Source organism: Cupressus sempervirens, chromosome 2 (assembly GCF_028749045.1).
Source record: "Cupressus sempervirens isolate cs-2001-9-10 chromosome 2, ASM2874904v1, whole genome shotgun sequence".
NCBI lineage: Eukaryota > Viridiplantae > Streptophyta > Pinopsida > Cupressales > Cupressaceae > Cupressus > Cupressus sempervirens.
The window spans coordinates 579,526,610-579,549,050 of NC_143119.1; positions in this window are offsets into that span (position 1 = coordinate 579,526,610).

The window sequence follows — 22,441 nt, forward strand, 5'->3', positions numbered from 1 at the left end:
TACTTTGAGGTTCCTCTCCAAGCTCAATATCCTCTGGTTGGTCTCTTGTGTGAAGTATGAGGAATCACACAATTTGGAGTACAGTGAGAATATATTATTAAGTATTGCTTTCACCTTTTCAACCTTTTAAGCTAGCTCCACTTGTGACAGTTCTATTTCACCATATATTTTCTCATTTACCTTCATCTAGAATCTCTTTTCAGACCATTCAAGCAATTTGACATTGGTATCTTGGTCTTCATTTTGTACCTGGTCCACTATGTTGGATAATTGCTCCATTATGGGGCTTTGTCTCATTAGGTACTTGCAAGCTAAAAGCATCTAAAAATATGTCCATGATTTCAATCAGTACTTGCCTTTGCCTGTACTCATTCCTGAGTATCTCTTTCTTTTTCTTCTTCTCCAATGCCTCTTGCACTTTATTGATCTGCTTTATGTTCATTGTTTTATAGTCATATCCTTAGATGACTATCTCCTCATCAAGTGCAAGGTCTCCATAGTGAAGTACCCTTGCTACCTTGGTAGAGCTCGAGCCTGGTGTTGATATTTGCAAAGGCACTACATTAGTGTTTGGCTGTTGTGTTGTTCTAGTGGGATTCTTTGTAGTAGGAAAATTAACCAATGTTTGTATTGCATCTTGTTCTTTCTCCTTAGGGGTCTTCTCCTCTTATTTTTCCTCTTTAGTTCTACTTTGGTCAATTATAGTTATTTGAGGAGATGCACCTTTACTCTATGCTATAGGATCAGAAGTATCCTTCTATTCTATTTGCTTCTTTGCTTTCTCCTTCGTAGTTGAAGTCACTATGACTATGGAATCAACCTTAACAGATGCATCTTGTATTGCTTGTTCTTATGGTTGTCCACTTGTCACTGTTAGAGTTTGTAACAGTGGTTCCTATGAATTCACCTTGTCCTTTGTTATTTCAGCTACTACCTTCTATGGTTCCTCTACCCTCACCAAGGTTGGATTGGTACACAATTGTGATTGTAGTATGGTCTAGTGAAGGACCTTTCTAAGATCCTTTGTAGTTAGTGGGTTGTTGTTCTAACCAGAGGAGTCAAGAACATCCTTCATAATTATTGTCTCTACAGGTGTAGGTGTTGTATGTGGAGGACTAGGTGGTGGTAGTTGTGTGTCTTGCACACTCTATTCCTATTGCTACTCCTCAGCTATTGCCATATTACCCTTTTTGTGTTTCCTTCTCCACTGTAACTTCTTCCTTTTCTTTCTCTCCTTCCTCCTTTTCATTTTCTTCTTCTTCCTCATCATTATTCCTTCCCTCAAAGGGATCTTCTTGTCCTTCTTTCACTATTTGAAGGCCATAAATCACTTTCCATATGAGAGTGGACTTCTTTACAACATCTTCAATTTTATTTTGCAAAATGTTGAAGGCTCTATATTTGGGTGCAAATTTGCTCCCATGTTTCTTACTTGCCTTGCTTATTTGACCTTTTGTGAGGTTAGGCATCACATGAGCCAATTTTGACTCTCTTATTTCTTTCTCCATATTTAGGAAATAATGCCATTTATTTTCTACAATTGAATATAACTCCTTAGGCATAGTATTATCCAATTCAAGTGGAGTATTCTTGAACTTGGCCATCATAGTGTAAATTGATTTTTCCACTATGTTTTGCTCCTCTCTACTTAACTTATTGAAGTCAATAGTTTTCAATCTAAACAAGTATACATTGCCTCTTATATTGTCACAAATGTTTTCTAAGTTTGATTTTATGGTATGACTTACCACTCTAAATTGTTCATTGTCATCTAACTTTTTCCTCTCCTCATCTGATTCTGGAGGTGCCACATATTTTCTCCTCTTTTTCTCTACTAGCCCTCCCTACTTTGTGGCTTTCTTCTTCTCTTTCTCTTTGGCTACCTTAGTTGTATCCCTTATATATGCCCTTGTGGTAGGCTTTTCTAGGCTTGGCTTAGTTTTTTTCTTCTTATCTTTGGGCTATGTAGTAGGCTACTTTTGTGTTTTCCTCTTTTTGGGCTCTACCTTAGGTGCTTCCTCTTCTTGCTTAGCACCTTCTTCTTCTTCAGCATCTTCACCCATGCCTTAGGTCAGTGCTAGTGGTCCTTACCCCTATTCCTCTTCTTCTTCTTATTCTTTTTCCTCTAATGTGCCTTCTCCTAACTTGGCCTTGAGCTTCTTTACTAATTTATCCTTTTTCTTAAGTGTAGAAGCTATCTTTAGCTCCATATCCACCTTGGATCTCACTACATCATATGTGCCAAAATGTTGGGCATCTTTATCTAATTCCTCTACAAGTAGTGTTTTTATTGTTGTAGATGCTTCATCAATATTTATCTCATACCCAAGTGGTCTAAGCCATCTTACCCTTGGTATGGCTGCTTGAATGTAAGTGTAGTCAATATCTACAAGAAAACAAATGTCATTTGTGTGCTACTCCACAAGTGAGACTGGAATCCTAAGTTTCTATTTCATTGAATTCTTGAAATATTCAAAATAACTAGTCATCAATGTCTCAAAATTTCCCCCCATTTGTTCAATGTATTCATTCACTTGGGCTACTATGGACCTATTTTTTTTACAACTAATATTTCCAAAAGATGGGAATTCATTAAAGAATATGCATATCAAAATTGCTCCAAATTTACATTGGGCTCCCTTTGTTCTTCTTATAGCTCCTAGATTTTCATTGATTTGTTGTAATTGCAATTCTCCTAGATCATAAGTATGATCCTTTTTTAACAAGTTTGTAGCCAACATCTACTGCAATGCATGGAACACTGTTGAGTATGCTAGATTGATAAAATTTGTGGGAAATGAATCTAATAGAAAAATCAACAAGAAGATCCTTAATGGTATTTATGGTCATGCCTCTCTTGTTTCATTTGGCTCTAGTATTCTTCTCAATAGCTTCTTTAGAGTCACTCCTTATGGTTTTGGGCTGATCTAGGGTTGGATACCCTATTACCCTATGAACAATCCTTTTTTTAATCTTAACTGGCCCATCTTCTAACCAAAAACTACCATCATGAATCATACTTGACACAATTCTAATCCATTCAATCTTAAAAATAGTAGGGAACTCTAGGGCATGAGTTAAGCCCTTCTCAATGATTTGAAATTCTTCCTTCAAAACTCCATTCTCATACAATCTATCATATGCTTCCCTAATTTCCTTGTCTCCAATGGAACCTATTTTGTAGTTGTAACATCTCCTAACATCTTGAACCATTACTACCTTAGGAGGAATTATGGACAGAGCTCTGGCTGGGTCATTCTTATAGACAAATTTAGGGACAGGTCAAAAATAAAGTTGCTTAACTTCATTCAACACTAACTTAACTTCAAAAAACTCTTTCTCATGAGGTTTACTAGAATTGGAGGCCATTTCTACAAACTAGGGTTTAAACATGAAGAAATTTATAAATTGCATAGCTCGGCACAAGTATAAATACCTTGAAATCAATGAAACTATGCTAAATCTATGTAGAAATCTACTCAAATACTTCAAACCCTGCTTGGAAATCATTCTACACTCTTCTCATCTTTTTCTCTTTATTTGCAATGGTGAAAAATGATTCAAAATGTGAACATATACCCTTATTTCATAGCATTTAATGCTTAGTGCATTTACAACTATCCACTTGGCTCCTTAAGCAATTCTTCTTTACTCAACTTCCATTAGTTTTCAAACTCTCAACATATACTAGAGTTTCCTTTACTCAACTTCAATTAGAGTTTCCCTTTGCTCGGCATCCTCTACTAACTCGGCTGCAACTAACCACTTAGCTTCTACTGACATTAACGGATAACTCAACATGTACTATGATTTTTACTCGACATCTAAAAGAAACTTGGCAACACTTGGAATTTTGACTTTGCATCTCTATTTATGCTAATCTTTCCTTTTTAGTACTTACTTGTCTATAAACTGATGTATGATAAAACTTTGTATATTAGTTCCACATACCTTATTTTTCTTAGTTAGATGAGGTGTGACCACTTGACCTTTCAGGTTAAGTGATCCCTTCATTGGATGTGTCGACTTCATCTTTCTTCTTCCATGTTTTATTCATCTCTCCTTTGATGTGTTCAACATCTACCTTTCCTTTTCCTTTGGTGAACTCTAAGTTGGGTTCCTATGAACTTGTTGGACAGTTCTTTCTGATATGTCCAATCTTCAAACAATTGAAGCATGTAGTTTGGCTCAACTATTTGCTATAGTTTCCATTGAAGTGTGTTCTTATGCAAATTTTAAGGATGTGTCCATATTCTTGATAGTAGTGAAAGCTATGCCTAGTACTGTTGTAGTGACGTTCATGACTTTTGGTCTTTTCTAATTGATTAGGTGTCCACATAGGCTTTGATCTGCACTCAAAATTCTATGTCCATACTTCTTGCAATTTTAGTAGTGACCTTCAAATCTTGGTCTTCTGATGGTTCTAGTCCTATAGTCATGTACTTAATGTCCTTGCTTATTGCACTTGTGACAATGACCCATGTTTCTAGGTTTTTCATGTTGATTGGAATTCTTGCTCTTGCACACATTAGAGGTATGTCTTCTATTACCACAAAAATTACAAGTGGGTTTAGTGTTCTTACCTTTGTTACTTCTTTCTTCTACAGTCTTTGATGACTCTCCTTTTTCAGTGCTAGTGTATCCTAGTCCTGAAGTGTCATTGTTGGCTCTTGGTGATTTTAGTAGCTATTCAAAGTGCTTGATAGCCTCATTAGGTTTGTTGAATCTTTCTACAATCTTCTTTTCTCTTTTCAAGTCATTTCGCAGTTGTTCATTTTGTATCTTCAGTGTGGAGATCTCAATGTCTTTGGCATTTAACTCATGATGTGAATTCATCATTTGGATTAGGGTGTCTAGTTGCATATTGGAAATTCTTGCAAGCTCAATTAACATTTCTTCCAATATTTTGGCAAGGTTTCTATTGTCTTCTATTATCATAGCCTTATTTTTAATGGCTCTTTTCCTCTATTTAGTCACTTCACAAAGCATCATGGCTTTAGATTCTTGTTCAAGCTTCAGAGTTCTAATCTCTTTTTCTTGAGCTCTATTCTTCTCCATTAGGTCTACTATTGTTGCATCAAACTCCTTAGAATCTCAATTTGTAAACACTTTTGAGTGTCAATCTCTTTGTATTGTGTATCATTCTTAGCTATGGCAATCTCCCTTCTTCTCTTTAAGGATTTCCTTAGTTCTTCCCTAGCTTCTTCCAAAGAATGTAGAATGAGGTGTATCTCAATTTCTTGGTTCTTTATGATCTTCCCAAGTTTTTAGACTTTCATTTCAAGATCTTTTTCTCCAATATATAAGGCTTCTCCTTGTGAGAACTAAGCTCTAATACTAATTGTTGGAATTTACAAGTGGGAAGATTTACTTTTGAGAGGGAGGAAGGTGAATCAAAAGTAACAAACTTTAACCTCTAAAACTTTTAGGTAAAATTAATCACATGCATCTAACACATCTAATCAAAATGAAATTAAAGACATGTATGAAAGTAGATAACACAAGATTTTGGTCACCCAGAAACCCTCCAAAATGAGAAGGTAAAATTGGAGTGGGAATGACATCCACAAATTACCATTGCAGCAATGTGTAACTGGTTAAGGTTACAAAGTTTGACAATAATAAATGGTCTACCCTATGAAAGGCCTATCCTATTAAAGGCTTTACACCCTATTAAAAGTAACCTATTTAAAAGATTTATAAACATTCACTTGGAATGTCACCCTATTAAAGGATTTACAGCCCTGTTAAGGATTTTACAATATGGCTGCAAAACCAACCTATCATCATAGGATTTTCATTCTCCTAATACAATGGTTAGAAAGTATAGTAGAATGTTTTGACCTAATGACTTACAATATTCAATTATTGATTCTAGATCCTTGTTCTACTCAATCTAATTTGATCCTTCTTGATCTAATATAACTTTGTTTGTAGTGTTGATGCTCTGTTCTTGACCAACTTGATTCTACAATGTTGTTCTTCCTCTAATTCTTTACACCCCATTTCACTTCCTTCAAAACTTTGCTAGAATTCCCACAAAATACTCTTACTCTACTAAATTATGGGGTTCCAACCTTCTTATAAAAATTTCAAGACTTAGGGTTAGGTATGAATTCATGATCGAGATTCATCCATATTTTCCCACCCAAATCTTTCCATTTTTCTAATTGGTTGCATGCTGATTACATAGGGAATGCAATAGATTTGATCCTATCTTTTAGATCCTTTGAGATTAATCTTGAGTCAACTAAAAAATGGTTTACATCTAAGTTTGTGAAGACACAAACTCATATGTTGATTTTGTGTTACTCAATACTTACTGATTGTTGATGCTTGGTACATATAGGATTTATGTCTTTCTTATCTCCTATAGTAACTTTGTCTCGCTTGGAACCTATACTTTACTCGACACATAAATTGACTTAGCATCTATACTTTTCTTGACATCAATTGTCACTTGTCACTTGAATAACTTAGCACCTATTGAATTTTTAGCTTAACACATACTATAGCTCAACATCTATATTATACTCAACATCAACCTTAGAATTTTCTTAAGTGTGTTGACACTCAATTGTCAAAACCAATCTAAGACCAACATTGATTTCCATTATAATATAAACCATCATTGTTAGATGTATATTGGCCATGGTCATATTGATTGATATCTGTATATTGAACATTGTTGTTATTGTTATCTGTAGGAATGCTTCTAGATGAGTGTTCTATTGTCTAGTCTATCTCTAGAAGTCATTGTTATGATCAGGAGGATTAGAATTGTTTCCTCCATTGTTATTCCTAGAATTTTAGTTTCTAGCAAAATTCTTATTGTAATTCTAATTGTCATCGTTGTTGTTGTAAGGACCAGTGTTGTTTCTTTGAAAGTTGTTAGTCTATCCTTGTGATAATCTTAAGAGAGCCAGCTCATTATTCATTAGTGATATGGTCTTCTTCATCTAACCAAACTCAGAGGTAAAACTATTTTTTGCCTCAATAGGAGCTACCACCTTTTGTTTGAAGAAAGTAGCTTTTGGAGGGTCATACCCTGGATATGTTAAAGTTAGGTTTTGTAGAGCAAGCACCTGCTATAATGGAACTGGATTCATTGGTATGAAGTAGCCAGACATTATTAGCACTCCAACAAGATATGTTGGCATTGTAATATAATAGCTTGAGCTAGAAGCATCAATCCTGCTCCATTAGAATTGGCTTGCTTAGTGAGGGTAATTTCTTATGTGAAGACTTTGTCCAATATGTTGATATCCATTGCTAGAAGTCTTCTTAGAAAAATAGTAGTAAGATGGTCCATAGAGTTCAAATAAATTTGAAAAGCAACTTCAACTAGTATAGTGTATGGCATTTCCAACTTGCAGTATGCCATGTGAAAGAGATGGTTGAAGCATGACACTATCTCAACTAGATCCTTTTTGATTGATATGAATTATTGGTGTAGCATAGTTGGATTGATGAAAGTGTTAAATTGCTCCAAGAATAATTTTTCAAAAGTAGCCCAATATCCAATACATCTAGGTGGTAGATTAATGTACCAATTAAAGACAACTTCCCCCAAAAGAGTAGGGGAATAAGCGAAGAACCACATTCTCATTAGAAATCTTCTTTTGGTTCCAAATTTCCTTAAACACCTTAATCTGATCTTTGGCAGTTCATGTCTCTCCATAGATAAACCTTGGGCAAAAATTCTCCAAATTATTAGGAAGATCATTGAGTACACCTATCAAGTTAATTGGTGAGTCTATAACATTTGCAAAAAATGCCATTGGAGGATTTGGTGGACCTTTTCAACATTTTCCATAGATTTAGACATGTTTATAAGATCTTGATTCTTTGCTAGTTTATCTTTTAGACCATTGCTATTTTCTAGTCTCATCATTTGTGTTAATACCTTAGTGACCGCTTCTTTGCGAGATGAACATTTGAACTCTAAATGACTAACTTTATGCAATCAAAAAAATATTGAAAGAAGGAGGATATTGGGGTCATCTTCTCTTCTTAGACATTGTAAATTAGCCAATGTTGTCTATGAATCACATTACGACCTCATCTTTTGGGGTTGAAATCCTGGATTTCATATCTTGATTTGGTTGTTCAAACCTTTCCATGGTAACAAAAGTTAAGTAAAATCTATGGAAAACCATCCTCTTAGACATTTTTTCCATTATCTGCTTAATAAAAATCTATAGGTTTCAGAAATATCAACCAAATGTATATCAATGATATCTTGAATTTGAGGGTTAGTTGTCAACTAAATCTAAACATCTTTCAACATACCAATGACTTTCACCTTTGTTTTATCTAGCTGTATCATTACCCCATTGGAAGGCTAAGGAATAACACCCAACCTTTGTGTTATTGATAGTGGCATAACATTACACATGGCTCCTAAATCAATTAGATAATTATGAAGATTCTTCCCATATATCTTGCTGCTAAGAAAAAATAGGGGCACCTTAACCTTGTCTTTAAATATAGTTGGCATTGCCTCTAAAGCATTGACTTGTTGAGATACTATCTTTTGATAAATAGTATTCATATTATGGGGTACCTTTGTATGATCCAAAGTTTTCATCAGTGCTTCTCATTGTTGAGGACAATTTTACATCATGTCAAACATGGACATGTTGGCCTTTGTTCATTTCAAATCTTCTACCACATTATATTTCTCCATTGACCAAGCTAGACTTTTCAAGACTATTGGGACAGTTCCTTTGTTTTAATTTTATTTTCCTCCATACGGGGGCTTGATTGGAACCAAATTATTACCTTCTCTTAGATTGATAGGAGTTGGTTGTAGTCTTGGAGGAATTCCATCAGTCATAGGTTCTTTTTGACTTCACAAATTGTATGTGTTCCAATTATCATTGCAAAAGGAAAACATCTCTTCAGGTTGGATGTCTAGTTCTTGACTAAATGGAAAAGAAAATCATTGGATGGTAGCTCTACCTACATGTTCTATGTAGAATTGTAAGATTCTAGTAGTATAGCATTAAACTATACAGGAGGAACATTGTCATTAACTTGTGAATTCTGAGTTACATCTTGATTTCCATTATAATACAAACCATCATTGTTAGATGTATTTTGGCCATCGTCATATTGATTGATATCAATATATTGAATATTGATGTTATTGTTATTTAAAAGAATACTTCCATTACTCAAATGAGTGTTCTATTATCTATTCTATCTTTGGAAGTCGTTGATATGATCAAGAGGATTAGAATTTCTTCCTCTATTGTTATTCGCAGCATTGTTGTTTTTGGCAAAATTCCTATTATAATTCTGATTGTAATTGTTGTTGTTGTAAGGACCAACATTTTTTCTTTGAAATTTGTTATTCTATCCTTGTGAAAATCTTAAGCAAGTTAGCTCATTATTCATTAGTGATATGGTCTTCTTCATCTAACCAAACTCAGAGGCAAAACTATTGTCTACCTAAGTAGGAGCTATTGCCTTTTGTTTGAAGAAAGAAGCTTTCAGAGTTTCATACCCTTGATATGTTAAAGTTGGATTTTGTGGAGTGGATGCCTACTATAATGGAACTAGATTCATTGGTATGAACTTGATAAGCATTATCAACACTCCAATGGGATATGTTGGCATTGTAGTAATAGCTTGAGGTGGAAGCATCAATCCTCCTCCATTAGGATTGGCTTGCTTACTGAAGGTAACCACTTTTATGAATAATTTGTCCAATGTGTTGACATCCATTTCCAAAAGTCTTCTTAGAAAAATAGTAGTAAGATGGTCCATAGTGTTTAGATAAATTTGAAAAGTATCTTCAACTAGTATATTATATGGTGTTTCCAACTTGTGGCATGCCATGTGAAAGTGATAGTTGAAGTGTGACACTATATTTGCTAGATCCTTTTTGATTGCTATCAATTGTTGGTTTATCATACCTAAATTGATGAAAGTCTTAAGTTGTTCCAAGAATAATTTTTCACAGCTAGCCCAATCTCTAATACATCCAAGTGGTAGATTAACATACCAATTAAAGGTAACTTCCCCCAAAGAATAAGGGAATAAGCAAAGAACCACATTCTCATTAGAAATCTTCTTTTGGTTACAAATTTCCTTGAACACCTTAATGTGATCTTTGGCAATTCATGTCTCTCCATAGATAAACCTTGGGAAAAACTTCTCTAAAGTTTTAGTAAGATCATTGAGTACACTTGTCAAGTTAACTGGTGAGTCTATAGCATTTTCAAAAAAGGCTATTTTAGGATTTGGTGGACCTAGGGGTGTTTGTTGTGGAGGTGGAACTATAGAAGATGATGAAATGTTAAATGGAAGTGGTAGAATTTGAGAGATTCCTTTATCACTACAAGGTTTGTGAAAATGTCTAAGCTCAAGGAACTCGTGTGCACTTGGTGAAGATCTTAAAGCTCACTGAAATAGGGATTTGGGATCAAGATTCTCTAGTTTGCATCAACCCTAGAAAAAGCATACCCCTATAGAAGTATAGGTTCTCACAAATAAGTCACACCTTAGGATTTGGCACACTTGGTACACCTATGCACCTAGCACAACAATGCACCTCAAAATCTTGGACACTTGGAAAATTCTCTGAACCTATAAAAAAATTGCAAAATTTTGAAGTTTGCAATTTTTTTTCTTCTATTCTAAAAGTTACGGGCCCTCCTAGCACCACTTTTATTGAGCTATCATTTTGCATGATGCTTAACAATAGGAACCCTTTCAAACTCCTCTCTTGAAAAGCTAATCCAAAGATCAACTCCAAGGTTCTGAGTGATCTTGCAACCTACTGGAATCTACTTAGTTGAAGATAAATGTGAATGTTCATGAGGAGGCCTTTTCTAGTTTTGATAACTTTGGATGAAATGTAGAATCTATTCAATGCTTCAAAAGAATAAAACACAAAAAAAGAACTATATATATATATATATATATATATACATTAAAGTGACAAAAAGAACAAAGATAAGGTGACAAGAAGTTTAAGAAAATAACATGAAAGTAAAATCCTAACAGACATAAACTATAGAAACAATGCATTTGTAAGTTAAGCTTTCGAAAAGATCAGTGGATAATCAATAAAAGTAGGAGTAGTGCTTCCTTAATTCCATTGATGTAATCATTGATGGTGAATCTAGTAACTATATGATGTTTCACTTTTCATCAAATCACAAGGCCACGAAAAGTATACTCATGTGAGACAAAGAGTTATGAAGGAAAAAAATGGGTGATCTCTTCTCAAACTAGATATGTTAGAAGAATTCACAATAAAATTTTGGCTCAATTACATTCCATGAACATACATTCACAAAATATAACAGACTTGGGCAAGAATCACTACACTCCAAATGTGAGCACCAAAAGTATATATTATTACAAAATAACATCCCTAATTACATATTACAATCTAATATTTACAAGAAATCTTCTACTCAATTTTTGTTAAGAGTGAGAGATGTCTTTATGTAATAATATGCTTTAAAATAATTAAATAAATCTAATTATGTACAAACCAACTCTCTAATTGGTGCTTAATAGGACTCCATCCATTTTTATATCATTAATTGGATGCTAGAGCCTTTACATGTCTTAAAAAAAGAAAATATGAGAATATAAGAAGAAGAAAGATTTTAGTTGATGTAGGAGTAACTAAAAGTGGCAAAAATAGAAGCTCCATATTTACTAGCTATCTGTAGGAGTTAAACTATTGTCAGAATGCATTTTTGATGCATGGAAAGCTCTAATTTTGGAATTGGCAGTTAACTATTAGTGTACCTATAACTTCTTCAAAATACTCTAAGATACCATTTCAAAAAGTGCACTAGTGCACCAGTACACCTAGCGCACTTGGACAATAGTAGACCTTAGAAAATAGGCTCCAAAATTACAAAACTTTACTAAGTGTCAAAATTGAAATTCTAGCTTCTGGGTTTTGTTCCCCTTTATCCTAAAGCTATGTCTAGATATTTTCCCTTGAATTTCTCTATTATATTAGTGACCTAAGATGCATCTAGTAAATCTAAGGCATTATATTTATCCTTTACTTTTTGCCTGTAGTTATCCACTTCTATATAGGTTTATGCAAAATCCCTGAGTTTCATATCAAGCTCTAACAAAGATTCTTCTATTCTAAATGCTCGTCAGATATCATCATCATTAGAAACTTCATAAAATTTTTTCTAAAATCTCCAAACTACTACCTCTACTGGCACTATCTTTTCTCATGCATCATCCTAAAAAATATCCATATATGCATCACTATAATGTCTCTTAGCTTTCAAAATTTGATCTTGGACTTGGTCCTTGAGCCTATGAATCTCCATGTGTAATGTTTCTATTACTTTATTACTATGTTCAATATTCTCTATCCAATCATCTATCTTATGTAATTCCTCAGTCATATATACATCCATGTGCATCTGGTACCTTTGGTCTTTTATTTCTTGTAATGCTTGCAAGTCTTTTCCCCAAGTATGCACTTCATCTATTAAACCAAAATCTTGATTCAAAATTACTAAAAACTTATCCACATTCCCCTAAAAAATATGTAATAATTTAAGATTCTCTTGAATAATAAATATGCTTTTCTCCTCAAAACTTTCTTGCCATTACTGACAAGCATTCAAAAATGGGTCCATCTATACTGCTCCCCTATCCCTTCTTTGAATTGTTTCATTTAAATTTTCCTCAGGATTAGTGGGATCCAAGGGGCCAAAAACTTTTATCAAATATCCCTTTAGGATTTTATTTTGCCACTAAAGTGTTATCAATTCTACCTCATCCTACTATAAGCTCCTAAAAACCTCCTTCATCCCTGTTGTTACCATCAACTTTGCAGTTTCCAAGGTTGGCTTCCTGAGTATAACTTCTTGGATATAATAATCCCTTGGAATCAATTCTTCATCATTTGATTCTAGAGGAGGGATAGCTATGTGAGAAAAAAGGTCTTGATTGTGATCACTCATGACAAAGGCTAGTGCTAACGTATCCTTTAGAGGTGAATCAAGTTTGCTTACAACTTCTATCAATTTCATTCTATCCTCCTCCTCAATAGTGAATTTTTGTTTCTTGCTTCTTATAACTTCTTTTTTGAGCCACATTGGAATATGTTGTACTAGGGATTTACCTTTAGATGATGAAGGAGTTTTCTCAATAAGACTCTTCCCCTTATTACTCCTTTATGGATTCTTCTCTCTTTGTGAGATATCAACACCTATAATCTCTGTATCTATGGAGCCAACAATTCTCACCTTGGTGTCTTGGGGAGTTTGTTGTGGTTTCTCACTTACCCATCCTTCTTTTGAAACTTCATCAATGGATACTTTTTTTGGCTCTCCTTCATTCTCCATTTAAACTTATTCAGCTTCTATACCTAGAGGAATAGGGGTAGCTGATCCCTTGTCTATACAGAATGTGACTTGTACCTAGGATGCCAAAACTACCTCAAGTCTTTGTGATTCAGGGGGTATTTGACTCCAATCCTCCTGTTGAGGTTGATTGGTCAAAGTATCTCTTATCTTATCCCAAACCAACCCAGTATCCATTTGTATAAAGTCAAAATCTGACATCTAAAAGACATCAATTCCTACACATCCTACTCATCTATCCATTGTTGTATTTCATCCTCTGATGTAGTGGTCTGCATGGGTTCATTAGGGATAGATGATAGTGTGATCATGGAACTTCTTCTCCATTCCTCCTCTATGGGTCTAGCTAGCCAAGTTCTCCTATTCAAAGGTAGGTTGTCCTCTTCCTCCTCATCACCCTCTTCTCTTACCTCTTTTGGAATGGGTTCAAGTATTGATGGAAAATGAATTACTTTCTTGATTACCTTTTTTCTTCTCTTTACTAGAGTCTTATTTGTCATTCTTTTAGGTGCTGAGGGGGAGGATTTCTCTATTTTTCAAGGTGGGGAAACCTCTTTTTCTTTAGTGTATGTTTCTGGTGGCACTTGGGCAACTAGCAGAATTTGGGAATCACCTTGGGTTTATGCAATTTCTATATTTTTTGGGCCCTATATTTTTTCCTCTCCTTATTGTGGAGGTGCCAAAATTTCTCCCTCTTAAGGTTTAGCTTGTTGAGGAGAATTCCTTTTCCTCTTGCCCTTACCTTTACGCTTGATAATAACCAACTAGCCTATTAAGTTGGTGCACCAATTTTTGGCCTTACTAGTGACTGAGTTGTAAATGTAGGAATGGTGACTTTTTCTCCTTTACCTCTAGCTAGATAGGCTTGTGCATAGAAGATTACTATTTCCAAAATTAGATCAATTTTGAATGGTTTCTTGATCCAATCCTATGTCAATTTGATGATGTGCCTCATCCTATGGTTGATGTCCAAGTTTTCTTCTCTATCTATCTCGGCATTCATAATATATTGTTCACCAATCTTATCTCTATTGAATAATGGATCTAGCAACTCCTTTGTGTCTTGTTGCACTATCTTCAATAGAATCTTTATCTTTAAGGCCTTCTCTACTAGATACAAAGTCATCCAACAATAATCCCTTATGCAAACATTGTAGTCATTTGTCGCATTCATCTAGTGATCCTCAATTGCTTCTTCATGCGGAAATGTTTTACTTGCTAAATATTATACTCTCTCAATATTGTCAAAAAAAAAATGATGAGAATTATATTCTTCCAAGGGATATTGATCCCATTTACATTCAAAATATGGGATTTCTTGTCTCCAATCCACCTGAAAAGGTCCTATAGTCATAGGCCACATCCAACATTTTTTCTGTTGCTTTCTAATTTTGTCATATGTGGACAAGAATTGTCAAGAAATCTCTACGAGGATAAGTCTATTACGAGGATACCTAGGGAGCTTGTTAGGGTCAATAGTTGTACCAGCTACCCTTAAATATGTGGATGTACAAAATTGGATGTAATAAGCTCTGACTAGTGATATTTGTGCAATTACCTCCTCTGATATTCTCTTCATGTAATCACCTTCTATGAACTAGAATATTGCAAAGATGAAAGCATCATTTACAATTATATATTCTTTTATTTTCTCTGAAAGCCTCTTCTTCACCATGTATGGCCATGCATTGGCATCTTAGCTACTACCCCTTGTGTAAAGCCTTGAATAATTCATTGCTCTAGTAGCTAGCAAGTATACTAAATACAAAGTCAAATAAAATTTCCTATTGTTCTTTGTTACAACCAATTGCTCAACCAAATTTTGACTAAGAGTAGAAGCCCAATCTAGTGGCATCTCTACTTTCTTTATCGTCTCAAAAAAATGTACCATGAAAATGTTTAGGTACCCAGTTGCTGGCAAACCCATAACTCTACTCAAGAGTATGATTGAGTATTCAATATCCTCCTTCATGTACACTCTTTCCATGTTTACTTTACCTATTTTGTTTCCCAAAGGAGTCTTCTCTATAAGGTGTGAGGATTGGATAATCTCAGAAGCTTCATTAATGTGTTCCTGGTACCATCTCTCTACTTGCTCGTAGGTTAGTCTAGTGAACTGATCTGCCCTTGGGAGATGGAACACTTTTTCAATGTTTTTGGGTTAGAGGTCAAGAATGATCTTTCTTATTATGCTCTTGAATACCCTCTCTTTAGGAAAAAAAAGTTCTGCAAGGGTGATGATCAGCTCTAAAGATTGTAGTAACATTGGGTATGATGCTACATTAATGAACCCTGATTGGATTAATTTGAAAATCATCTAGGACCTCTCGGTTTATTCCATATCTTTAATAATTATCTCAAATTTGTGTGACCCAAATCTGTGTCTCAAATGCTTGAGTAATCATCTTGAAACCATGATTTTGTAGGAAAGCCCTAAAACTTGAATACTAATAGTTTTGGTGACATTTTCTCAACAAGGGGGATGAGGAAGATACCATCGAATCTGTGCAAAATGTAAGTACATTAGCTTGTAATTTTTTTTAAATGATTAAATTAAACCATAGTACTAACTTGAAAAAAGCCCTAAAAAACTTAGTTGTCTAAAAATACCTCCAAACCTTAACTTTACCCTAAAATACAAAAATGGGTGCACCAAGTGCACCTAATAGGTGCGCTTGAGGTGCCAATTTTTGTTTGCACATTGCATTATGTGTTGTGCATTAGTGCACCTCATGGGGTGTGTTAATATGCAACCCATGTTATTTGACTTAGGCACAAAGTTTTTAAGAGTTTTTAAGGTGCACATCAATGTACCTAGTTAGGTGCATTGATGCACACCTTAATTAGGTGTTCATTTGTTTACTTTTTTTTTCTTTAAGGTTTTAAATGAAGCAAAAGGTGTGCATCACTGCACCTCATGAGGTGTGCTAATCTGCACCTTTCATGAGTTTTATTAATGTTTGTGTTTTGTAGGGTGAAGATGATGGAGGGGCAGCTCGATAGGTGCAAATTTGTGGTTATGAAGATCTGATAGAAGATAATGAAGAAAATATGAAGGAAAAAAGGGGGTGGCGGTTATATAAAACCCACCACATTTGGTGGTAGCAGGTGTGTAGCTATGCTACTGTGCATTTGCACATCACCAAAGGTGATGTCCTCTTCTCTATGCTATGCTACACTAGGGAACCAATTGAGGTGTACTACTGTGCCTCTTTTTTTTCAAAATAGGCTTATTTCTTCAAAACTCTAATTTTTGACAATATGGTTTTCTCAGTTGGGACTCAGACATGAACTAAGGCACTAGGTAAAACCTCAAAAGGACTTAGACCCTAAACTAGGGACCTAAAAAGCCAAAAATTAAGGTAGGGGGTCCCCATTTCTGATCAAAATGGGGTGTACATTGTGGAACTACCATAGGTGATAAGGGAAGTATGGTGTGGAAATGAAGTTTATTGAGTATGGGCTCCAAGGAAGCTATAGCTTATAGTACTATGTTTGGAGGATGATTGTGAAAGCCTTGAAAGGGCATGCAATTTTATGATTTGTGAAAGCCATAAAAGAGCATGAAAATTGTTATTGGAGATATTATTTGATATGGAAAGTCTCCTATTTGAAAAGCACACCTTCACCCTATGTTCTTGGTTCCATTTGTGAACCATTGTGAAACTACCTTGGGATGGGATTTGTTCAAGTGTTAAAATGTGATGTATATGCATTTTCAAGAGTGGATGTGATACCTAATTTGAGCCTTATTCCCCTAGCTCAGGGGTGGTCCCTTTGGAGGCCTACAGTTAGGAGGAGAGTACCCATGGTTCTTGTTTTTTTTTTTTTGAAATGAATTTGCAGGTTTTGTGCTCAATGGGCCATTAGGAAAAGCTAGATTGCTTAATGCATTGGTGTGGCATTTTGTAGGTATGTGATGCATTTGAATGGAAAATCTCTATCTATGTTATTGTGCATCATAGTTGTGAGAATGGAATATCCCTCTTATGAATATTATTGTGAAGTGTACCTTATTGAAAGGATGATGAACTTAGGAGATGAATGGAGGAAGTTCCATTGTTGTTATCATGTTCTTTTTAAATCATGAATCAATAGAATTCATAATAAGGAAATTCATGAAGCATTTACTCAATAAGAAATTTCCCATCATATTGACAATGTTAAAATGCATGAGCCTCATGGTAGAGGTGAAGGGATTATGAAGGAACTCTATGTATTGTATTATTGTTTCATTGATATGTCATGTATATAATAAAATTGAAGATTGGGTTATAATTATAGGAATAATGAAATGTTGCAGGAAATTTTGTCAAGGAGACATTCTAATGTACTCAATGTTCCTTTGAATAGATCAAAAGTAGGTTGATTTATGTTTATTGGCCTTATGAAATATTATGAGAAAACTTGTATACATTCAAATTAATCTTATAAATTATTCTCATAATGTAATTAGTAATTTTATTCATAGTCTTATTGTAGTCTTGTAAGAATGTACTAGGTTGAGTTCATAGTTGATCTTGCCCAAGAGTTTTACAAGATTCAAATTTATTGTTATGCAAGAGATTAGTATGTCATGATTTTCTTAAGTTTTAAGTTTCAATATTCCAATATTTTTCAATAGAATATTCGCATTGATACATTAAATAGAATGTTAGTATTGACATCTAATTCAATTCTATAACTAAATATCATGTCAAAAATACATTAAGTAGAGAAAATAGTCTAGAGGAAATCATGGTATAACATACAATGCAAGTGAGAGCTGGAAGTATACATTTTAGCTCTCTAGATTTTGTATGGGAATGATAAAATACCTCACTACCTATTATAAATCATTAAAATATTTAGAGAATAATATTGCATGGGATCTCCTAAATAGAAAACTCATAAAAGTAACTGATTGTTAGACTAGACTTAACCATATTATGGGGATCTTGTGATTTGACATTGACTATTATAGCTACTCAAAAACATATATATGTATATGATCCTAATCTAAAATGATTCTTGGGAAAGATCAAAATAATAGTCATGTGACCTTAAAATCTTAATTTAGACTCTCTATAAAAGAAAACCAAAACAAAAAATCATAAAGAACATCCCTTACATCCTGAGTGTGCAATAGTTTTGGACAAGCCATTCACATGGCTCAAAAGGGACTTGTCACAAAAAAATAAAAATAAAATTAAAACTAAATAAAAAACATAAATACATGTTAACTAAACTTATTTGGTTGAGTAGCCCTTTTGGTTTGTTCCAATCCCTAAACACACCACTGTACCATGTTCTCAGACTGGAAGCTATCAATGCCTTATTCCCTTCATGTGAGTTGAGGTAGCTAAGGTGCATAGGATAATGGGAGATTGCACTTGGATTTAGTACTTGGATTGGGTGCTTGGGAAGGGGACCATGTGGGGCTGGGTGGATAGGAAATATAGGACTTGGAAAAATTTGGGTAAGGGCATGAAGATTAGGAGTTAGGGGAAAAGTATAGCTAGGCAAGTACATAATTAAATTAGGATGTAAGTTGGTTAGTAGTTAGTAGGTAATAGCAATAGTTAGTCATCAATTAATGTTAATAATTTAGTTAGTAAATAAAAGTAATTACTTGTTTAGTAATAAAGGTTGTAGATTAAATAGTAGTTAGTGTATATTGTTAGTCAATTCATACATAGTGGCATAAGCTATGTAGGGAGTTTGTAGGGTTATGTGATGATAAATTGTTAGAGAGAAATAAAGGTTAGAGTATAAGTTGTACAATTATAATAGTATATTGTTTGGCATGAAACTACTTATTGATTTATAAATATAAAAGTAAATTTAATGTTTGTAAGTAGATAAAATCGACTAGTAATAACCTTGATAGTGGATAAATGGAAGAGAAAGTTGTGGACTAATCAGTAATTAGAACTAGTGGATTAGTAAGATAGTAAGGTTAATAGGACAATGATTAGTTGATTGTAGAAATTAATAGTTAATAATTAATTTACTTAGAGATTAGTAGACTAAGGATTTATTTATTTAATTGTTTGGACATTCAATTGTTAAACTCTATCATTGATACACATTCTACATAGTAATAATACTTTATATATATATATATATGCATCATGATGAAGAGCCAATGCTACACATGTATTATGTATATGACAAAATTCAAGAGGTGTAACAGATGTGTAGGAATTATTGTTAAGATTTTTTATCCAAATGTGTTTGTTGAATGTTAGGGTTGTATTACATAATGCGAAAGAAACCATATAGAGTTCAAAGGCAATATGGATAAATAATTTCCTATGTATACTCATTTTAATACAATTCAATTATAAAACTATGATCAGAAGAGATCTTACAAATACAATATCCACCAACAAGGATAGGTCACTAAATTAAATTGATAATAGAGTTGTACGACAAGGTCTCATAGGCAAGTGTACCCTTATGGGACCCACTAATAACTAGCCCATGTGTTATAACTCAAACCCTAATAAATGTTAATAGATCTTCCATTAAATTATTATGTTGTGATACTAGAGTATTTGATGAAATGAATCGTCAAACTTGGTCACCCAACTAGAATTATACATCCAAGATGCTCACTAAATAGAAATGTGGGTATCCCTTCCTATCAATGTTTTTGCATCCTATAGGTATATACATCATAATTATCAACTACATGATACTTAAGACCTAGTTGGAAATGTCATTCAACATGGATAAAGGTAGTATGTGATTCCTTAAGTTTAGTATTTAAATATAAAATAAAATAAAATAAGTTGTGTTTTTCCTTACAAATTTTGGGCATGACACAAACACATGTGCCAGAGTTATAAGACAATGTGAAGTTGATTTTAGATATGGTAGAGGTAGATATTCATATGTTCAATCAGAATTCAAGGTATGAGAGAGTCAATATTTTTATTTTTATTTTTAAAATTGTTCCATTGCAAGACCAATAGATAGCCATGACACCAATTTTGTTTTGTTTTTAGATCATAGTTTTTTCATGGGAAAGCAAGACCACTGGATAGCCAGCCATGGTAGAGAGAGATATTTAGAAGTTTGATCCGAGTACCCAAAGCTACGATTTAATGGACCATACAATGTATTAAGGTAGAAATTGGTGAGGGAGATTATGAGCTTGAACTTCCAAATAGTAGTGGAATCATAATATTATATATGTTTCCTATTTGAAGAAATCCCTTAAATAGAAAAATTTCCCCTTTGTATGTGCTTCTGTTTATGGACGATGAAGGAAAATTTATCTTAGAACTTGGAATGGTCTTGGGTGCAAGGGAAAAGAGGTTGAGGAACAAGATTATTTTGGATTATCTTGTGAAATGGAAGAATATTTCACTTGAGGATGCAATTTGGGAAGGAGTGGAGATCTTTTAGGATCATAGTTTTGAATTCCTCAAGGTCAAGCAATTTGGCTAAGTTGTCAGTTCAGATTCTAGTACTAATTTAGGTTTAAGATTCACTCAAATTTCTTTGGGTTGTGTAACGAATGCCCCTACAAAACAAATTCCACATCAGCAATCCCTATAATATGTGGAAAAATCAACAAGAGTGAAAGTCTTTTGAATATTGAGTAGTCAACATTAGTCGACTAACTATCTCTAACTTTAAAAAAATTGATACATATACATATATGCTCAAATTTAAAAGAAATTGTAAATTTGTTACCAAGTTACTAATACCAGATACTAGATACCAGGTGGTAAACCATGATGACCAAGTTGAAAAGAGCTCCAAAACTTGTCTAAGAACACCAGGTGAGAATATTGTAGGAGTTCTTTTCCACCCTACCAAGAAGCTGTTAAGCTTCCCCGAAATCTTTCCTGACATGAAAGATAACTAGCCCAGCAACGAGATAGTCTAAAAAAGTAAAACTTAGAGGAGCAATTTAATTCATGTCGTTAAAATAAAATCATGGTCTAAATACCATTCACTAACAACATGGATATCTACATTAGTGTATGAAAGAAATTTATTAACATTTCTTAATCAACATGTACATATCTATTTTCTATCACATTTGTATTTCAACTATGCATTATCTACATATATGCATCAGTTCAAAGCAAATGTAACACTTAATGCATTCATTTTAATCTATGTCATCAAGTACAGTGTTAGTTTTAACAAGTTGTTAAAATGCAAATAACAAGATGTTATCAAAATTCCTCATGCTTCTCATAATATTCTTGAGAAATAAATAACAAGTATTCATATCATTCTTTCTTGGTTTATCAGATGGAAGCATACTTTCAATTTCTATATCACTAGGAACTTTCACCCATTTTGAACAACATTATTCCAAAGTAAAAATGTATGTAGTGTTTGAGCACTAACCAAAAATAATAATCATAAAAATTCAATTTTCATTTTATCTACTTAAAATAATAGAATACAATATGCCCAAGAATTATATTCAATAGTCAAATTGTGTTATTAGGAAAATATTTATTTATTTTTATGGGACACCATACCCAGAGTTTGAATTATATTAACATTTGTTTTTATCTACTAGCAAGAATACTATCTTCAAATAAAAGAATACATAGATATGAAATTCCTACTCACTTCCTCTATGTTTGAGTTGCCTTTAAACATCAATGAATTCAATAATAATTGTTCTCTACTGTTCATGTATAGCCAGCTCATTGACACATCCAACAAGTAATAATAATTAAATGTGTGTGATGAAGTTCTCCATCTAGGAAATGAAACATAAGGAGTTTTTCCTATAAAAAATATTTTAAACTGTTATAAGTAGTGAATAAGAGGGACGGTAGCTGCAACTTATTGAACACAACATTGGAGATCAAATCCAACATTTACCATGCTTCAATGATAAATTTAGATTTTTATATTTGATTGATACCAAGTTAATGGTGATCCTCTCTTTCAAGAATAGAATAGTTTGAAGAGATTGTTTCAATAGAGTAACTCCACTCATCAGTAACAAGGAATCTAACTTTGTATGAATAAAATACTTGCTTCTAGGCATCAAATGAGACAACTGATAAAAGAGACAATGGTCACAGTATTTTGGATAAACACACACAATA